General features: G+C 34.5%; 1 long non-coding RNA gene across 1 annotated transcript; it reads right to left on the bottom strand.

Moving 5' to 3' along the window:
• Window positions 1-789: 789 nt before the first annotated feature.
• On the bottom strand, window positions 790-1,754 carry LOC113320492. The gene is made up of 3 exons (XR_003346126.1): window positions 1,387-1,754; window positions 1,166-1,297; window positions 790-1,053 (listed from the first exon to the last, which is right to left on the bottom strand). It is a non-coding gene; the product is annotated as an uncharacterized LOC113320492 (long non-coding RNA).
• Between the last annotated feature and the right edge of the window lie 6,096 nt (window positions 1,755-7,850).

The following is a 7,850-nucleotide window of genomic DNA, read 5'->3' as shown; positions in this document are numbered from 1 at the left end:
CATGCTTTAAACACCGTTTTTCTGAATAAAATCTAAATGATAACGGATTTTAAACTGATAAAGCATTATATGAACGCATTTTGAAATACCAATCATAATTTCGATGGTTTAAAATCAACAATATTCAACGAATGATTTTCGAAGTAATAGATGGTGACATTATACATTCGGAATGGACTCATGTTTAGTAGTAGGTATGTAGAGATTTGTTGAAGAACATTCTCCCAAAATATTAACTTCAAATCAACTACCCTTTAAGTTTCACTCAAAAAAATCACGTCCAAAATGTGAGATAATGTGAAAATAAAAGTGTGTGGAACCGCCCTGATTTCTAATTTGTCATGAATGTGCTTCTGAAATTGACATCTAAACATTCCCTTTGGGTTAAGGTTTTAAGACGGGAGTCTACCTAGTAAAATTTGCTATATCTTTTCTGATAGGCCCCTCCAAGTAGACCTCATTTGGCATCAAATTACCTTTAAATGCCAGTAGTTCTTCCCTCCAATTTTGCCAGGTATCTCAAACTGAATCAAATTAAAAGAATCTAGTAATCAAATCACTGCAGAATCGAAAGAATTTTTTAGTCATTGCACAAAGAGGATGCAGGCAATTTTTGTAATGCACTTTCGTTCCATCTTGCTGACCCGGCACACTCTTTAATGCTATTATGATTTTGCCGCAGCAAAATCCTGTTTTTTTTTTTGGCCAAATTAAAAAGAAAATAGAATGAACCGAAGAGAAAACAATGAACCAATATCCACTTGCTAATTCCTACACAAATAGGATCAAATTAATAGCGCGCGAGAAGGAACGGACACCGTCAAAACAAAAAGGCTACAAAGATTATGCTATGACTAAAAAAAACATTAGGAAAGTAAGCAATCAAAATTTTATGTGTACATAGTCGCATATTCCGGTCAACGACCAGCGCATCTTCTTCAAAAACCTAAGTAAAGAACAATAAACTATATGAGTTACCACACTTCAAAAATCTTACTTTGGTCGAAGATGTTCAGTAAGATTTGCTTTTTCTTTAATCTTCTAATAACGCTGCTGCAAAAAATAAGATTCTGAATGTGATCGATAGGATTAGCAAAGAAAATTTCAAAGAAAAAGTTAAAAAGAATACATACTGAGAAATCATTGTACCGTTTATAGTACTCACTTATGATGATCATACTGAGAAATCCGCTATTACGCACTTTCATGGTACATTTTAATTGTTGTTTGAATCATCAAGTAATTAAATGTAAGATAACATGAGATGTCAGTGTAATCCTTGAAGATCTTTGTCCAACTGTTAAGAAAAAAAAATATTTTGGAGAAACGCAAATGGATTACAAATTTTCATAGATAGACAGATAAATTTGATTTCCAAGAACAAACCGTAATTTAGTTTTGTTTTGGTTCTCAGGGATGATGATAATCAAGCAGCATATTCGTCCTCCATCTCATGGCTGAGTCCCCATCTTTGTGCTAATCTTCGTTTGATAGATTTGGTCTTTCTCCAAATTTGTTCGTCCTCCATCTCACTACACTTACCAAAAGAAAATTCGCAGATTATTGTGATGTTTATTACTATCTGAAAAACAAATAATGAAAGAAAAATAAAATAAAATCAGCATAAAAAAGATGGGAACAATTAAGAGAGAAAGTCAGATATCTTATCCTAGCTAATGGTCGGAAGAAAGAAAACTAATTAAGTGGAAACCAATAGAAACTGATTTGCAGTTTTGTTCTGTCTCAATGGGGTGGCTATACGAAGTTACGAAGAACTTATCTACCAAGACACCTAAGCAAAATAGGGAGAAAGAAAAGGAGGTTGTGACACGTTTTCAATAATGCAGCAGTTTCCAACTTCTTTGCATGACGTAAAAAGGCGTGAAAGACAAAGAACGGTGGATTAAATGATCCTCGCAAAAACAGATGGTATATATCTTCCGTTGCTAGATTAAAGGATCCTGACCACTAATTGAGTTTCCCAAAACTCATCCGGACCACCCTTTGTCTATCCAAAAAGGCAACTGTGTCATAATTAATTGATGATAACCAATCATTTCCTATCTTATCTTTTATTTTTTTCACTTTGTTTACTCAAAGAGTAACGCTCCCATTCGATTCAGTTTTCCTAAAAAATAGTACAAAACTAATACAAATCGTTTAAATCTAGTAATTCCACAATGAAACAGGTGACTCAGTTTGATGATGACTGATGATTCTATTTTGGGACTAGAGTGAGTTTTGTGGTTTAAGCTTCTTACTATTGCTTTGGGTTTGGATTTTCCGAGAGAAATGACTAGGAAATGGAAATAAGAAGATATCGGTTCTGATGTGTGTGAATCAGAACGACTAGTTATGCGAATCGGGTTTGTACCTGTAAATTGTTTCTACTAAGGTTATAATCGTCAAACTATACTCGAATCATACCAGGATCAACCTCAGCATTGCCAATTAAACATAAAAGATATTTTTTGGAGTTTTGAAAACAAAAAAGTCTAAAATTAGTTTGAAAACACAATTTCAGAATGATTTTTAGAAATAAAAAAGTTTTTTTGGTTTTAAAGAAAATATTGTTTCTTCTGATTTTAAAAATTAACTTATGCTTCTGGATAAATAAAAGCACTTTCGCTTCTAATATTCGAACACCCTCTCTAAGTTTGACCTAAAATGACGGTTCAAAATGGAACTGTTAAATAGGAAGTGAAAAGAGAAATTTGGTGGGACGGTTCCCCAAGAGTAACATTCCCAATTCGATTTACTTTCCGGGAAACAATCCAAATTGCCATAATCGAGCAATTCCACTTTGAAACAAAGCGATTCAATCTAATTCATAAGTCAAATCAGTTAAGAGATCATATAAAATTTTAAAGGTAGTACATCATAAATGGAAAAAAATCATCAAGGAACTGTAGTTTCATATAGATATCTTTTGACCTTTAAATGTTATTTAAATTAGGTTGATGGTAACGTAAAATAATGAAATTAAGGCTTGTACTTGGTTCATGTAACAATTTCAATTGGTAGCAAAAATTTAGTTTCATAATAATTTGTGTGACAAAAAATCATAAAAACGTTATCCAGGTACTATCTAGCTTTGGTGAGTAGTATCATGAAATTCAAGTTCAACAATTAATATCAGTTATCACTTTAATTGTTATATGTACACATTTAGCTCATTAGCTGAACATCTATACACAACGTAACGTATAAAAACTCAAAGCGTGCAATTATAACTATGAAGAATAAGAATAAAAATATAATGGTCGATAATTAGGACGATGGAGGAAACTGTTAAAACCCATTTTGATATTTGAAGCATTATAGGAGTATTACAAAAACCATTTTTCGGTGGTTTATAATGCTATCTAATTTTACAAGGGATGGTCAAGACCAGAACTTTTTGGCAGAAAGAAACAGGTTTAGGTAATTGATGTTGTTGCCAAAAACCTATAATTACATTGGCATTTTTGGACAAACCAAACCATAAAATTCGGAATATGTTATTTCTGATTGAGAACTTTCAATACTACAACTTCCTCTCTACAACCAATATCGATCATATCCCCTTTGTTTCTATTTACATTAATTTTTTTTCGTACTTTTCATTATAATATTTTGTAATGTATAAATTTTGCTCACCCGTGAAGTTATTAACATCAATGACTGACCAAAATATAGGTAAATATAGAGGATCGAGCATTAGAATTAGCGTACTCTTGCTATATCTAGCAACAGAGTAATCTCCAACACCTCGGACATTTCTTGATGCGAGAATTTAGATGAGATACAATTGGAATTAACCAATATCATCGACGACTCTCCCCCTGATCCTAAGGTGGGAATATCTCATCAATAGAACATTCAGTTCTGCATGACTCAACCTATTAAGGGAGCAACTGGGTGCAGAAAACCATAATAACACGCAACTCATGAGAGGTAACTGATCAGGTTTCCTCTCGTTTACGGTCCAGCTGGAATAAATTTAAATAATTTACATTTCATGTAAAATCAACGGTAAACTGTAAACGACTGATAGAGATTAACTATAATAAACGACACTTCAGGTGCATGTACCGTGTCTTTTATGTCACAACGATAGCAGAGCTCTACCAGGCTCGTAGATGGCTTGTTCAAACCATTCATTATGCTACCGTCCCGTATTTTTCCACTCCTGGTGGTACAGGATTTATCCGATTCTCAAACCTGATAACTATTGTGGTTCCCATATCAAATATGCCTACCACAACTGTATTTTCCTACTTTTTACGTGTCTATTTATTTGCCAAAAATAGACTAATATTTGCATAGGTAATATGTCAGGCGACGAAAAGACATGATATTAACTCTAAATATCATTTACAAAAATGCAACACTCATTATCGCTCAACGTTTGCATCTCTACGAGGCGCAATTAACATATGCAACACTCATTATTGTTGACACAACATATACAAAGTGCAAATTAAGCACTAGCTCTTTAAAGCTCGTCGATGCATATAACTGGCGCATATAATGCGCACCGTAAATCTAGTGGGAACACATAAGGGCACAAAATATGCAGCTCTCCTTATTGCTCACCACAACATCTAATACGGTGCATATATCTTCTCTAGAAATCAAGCCAAACTATTTACCACAAAAATCAATTGTGGAACAAGGAAGAAAATATTCAAAATATAATATATACGGTTCTAACATAACACCGACAAATATCCAATTTCGTCAGTTAGGGTCGATGAAATATTAATTCATTAAAGTTGAAATATGAACACATTCTTTATATCTTAAAGAAATTGTCTCGATATCAGTTGTATGTCATTTTAAGGACCGTAGATAGAGACTGGCTAACCGTGTTTACTCGGTGTCTATTTTTCATCGCATTTCGACTTTAGATGGAATGACTTTGAATTCCGGAGATCACTATAGCAAAGGAATATTAAAATTTTCTATCCCTCAGGATGCAACAATTCTTCGCTCTGTCGATATTAAAACCATTAACACCACAAAATCATTGGTGTGCCAACAAAAGTAATTTTATTCTCTACGTTATCCAAAAGGACGCGGAAAAAACCTTCCGTTGGTTCGCTAAAGAGCAAAATAACCAAAATGCTATAAAACTCAAATATTTGGCTAAATTTGGAAATCAAGTAATATCACAAATATGAGTCATTACCAATACGCACCTGTTTTGGATATCTCTTCTTTTACCACAATAACTATTTATGTTATCAATAGCACAAAAAAAGTAAGATAATATATCTAACTTCATGCATATAACTACTTAACTTTAAGGACTCTCAAGCTCGTCAGCGCTATTAGACCGGTCAAGAGATATTTTAGCCGCTAATAACTAGGCCTGTCAATGGAAATCCGTTAACCGTTAGCCGAATCCGATTACCCGGTTGCCGTTACGTTTAGTTCCATTATATCCGTTATCCGTTATCCGTTACCGATAATGTAGCGGTTAATTTTATCCGACGGTGACGGCAACGAAAGACCTATTTCCGTTAGCCTTAGTTCCGTTAACCGCTAACGTGTGCCTAGCACGTGTAACATTCATCTATACCTAGGTTACTATACTCTAATGAACATCATTTTCATCTTCTTCTGTTCTTCAACTCACAAACGAGAGAAGAAAAACTCACCCCTCAGTCGATTATAAAACTAGGGTCATCTCCTTCCTTTCAATTCGAGCAAAATCATCATCTTCATTCGATTAGAAAACTAGGGTTATCTTGTACTTTTTATTTCGAGTTTAATTTCAATCCTAAAAACTAAATTTTCAATTTAGGGTTTCTGAAAATTGAAATTAGGGTTTTCAATTCGTGAAATTAATCATGACCCAAAGCGAAAGAGGAGCATCCAATTGCGTTGGTTCATCAAAAAGAAGTCATCCCTCTCAATCACTTTCAGTTGCATCTGAATTACCTTCTGCATCTCAAGTTCAACAATCAGGAATTCAATCAACACCTGCTGCTGTTGCAACAGAAGAAGCAGTAGAAGAAATAGAAGTAGATGAAGATCCAATTATAGCTGAAGCAAAGAAGAAACTGCGTGCAGTAAGGTCTGATGTTTGGGATGATTTTGAAAGGTTAACTGAAAAAAAGATGGTAAAAGGTAAGGAGATTGGGATACTTGTAGCTAAATGCAAACATTGTAATAAGAGAATGACTGCACCCAGTAGCCAAGGAACCAGCAAATTGCATTACCATGCCAAAACTTGCCAAAACAAGCCTGCAAACAAGAAAGGACAAACAAAGATTACTACAGTCAGAACAGGTAATGCACAAACTAAGCTTGCTAATTGTAAGTATGATGCTGATGCTACTAGGATACTAGTTGCCAAAATGATTGCTAAACATGGTTATCCAATCACAATAGTTGAGCATCCATATTTTGTTGAGTTTGTGAAGTCTTTAAATCCTGCTGCTAAACTTTACACTAGGAATACAGTTAGGGAAGATATCATGAAACTAAGAACTGAGTTCAAAAAAGAATTACAAGACCAATTTGAGACAATTACATCTAAGTATAGTTTAACAACAGATATATGATCATGTAAGCATACAAAGGATGGTTATTGCTGTGTGACAATGCATTACATAGATGATGATTGGAAACTGATTAAGAAAACACTTGCATATACTTTAGTGCCATCACCACATTCTTGAGAAGTTCTAGCATCTGTAGTGAAATCAGTATGTCTAGATTGGAACATAGATACTAAGCTTTTTGCTGTTGCTGCTGACAATGCTAGCTCCAACAATGTTATGATGGACCATATGAAGAAATGGCTTGATAGCAAAGACTGTTTAGTTCTTAATGGGGATATGTTCCAAATGAGGTGTAGTAATCATGTATTACACTTGATTGTAGGGTGTGGAATGAGAGTGGATGCTCCATTTATAGATGCAGTTAGAGAGTGTGTAAAATATGTCAAAGCAAGTCAGGCTAGAAAAGAGAGATTTGAATTTTCTATTGCTCAAGTTAAGCTTCCTTCTTCAAGGTCTGTGGGTTTAGATGTGGATACCAGGTGGAACTCCACCTATAAGATGCTAAAGGATGCAATCTTTCTGAGACAAGCTTTTGTTAGGCTAGCTGATTTAGATAATGACTTCAAGATACTACCAACCTCTAAGGAGTGGGAACAAAGAGTACACATATGTGAATGTTTGGAATTGTTTGATGTCATTTCAACCAAATTTGCTGGGATTAAGTATCCCACAGCAAATTTATATTATAATGGGGTGCAAGAAGTTAATAGATGCATTAAGATATGGGAATCAAGTCAGCATGAGTACATCATAGACATGGCCAATAATATGAGGATGAAATTTGATAGCTACTGGAAAGAAAGTAACACTTTGATGGGCATTGGGGTTGTTTTAGATCCTAGGTACAAAGCTAAATGGAGTTTGTTATGAAGAGAGTATATGGTGTGTATCACTATAAAAGTCACTATAACAAATTTGAGCTTGCACTCAATGCTCTTTTCTGTGCTTATGAAACAAACACTACAGCTCCAGATTATTTTGATACTGCAATGCATTCAACTGCATTTGAGAGCTGTGCAGGTACAAGTACAACAACATCATATGGATTTGGTTATGATGATTTCATTATGGAAAACAATATGTTTGAGGTTGAGAAGTCAGAATTGGAGACATACTTAGCAGAACCAGTTCTTCCTAAAGGCACAGATGCTGAAGAAATGAGGTTTGATATCTTAAGTTGGTGGAAGAATCATTCTGCTAAGTACCCAATTCTCTCAAGGATTGCAAGAGATGTATTGGCTGTTCCAGTGACAATTGTAGCATCAGAATCCATGTTTAGTATTGGTGGCAGAGTTC

This window comes from Papaver somniferum, chromosome 11 (genome assembly GCF_003573695.1).
Source record: "Papaver somniferum cultivar HN1 chromosome 11, ASM357369v1, whole genome shotgun sequence".
NCBI classification, from domain to species: Eukaryota; Viridiplantae; Streptophyta; class Magnoliopsida; order Ranunculales; family Papaveraceae; genus Papaver; species Papaver somniferum.
Note: the sequence above shows the minus strand (reverse complement) of the source record. Positions and strands in the feature narration are given on the sequence as shown.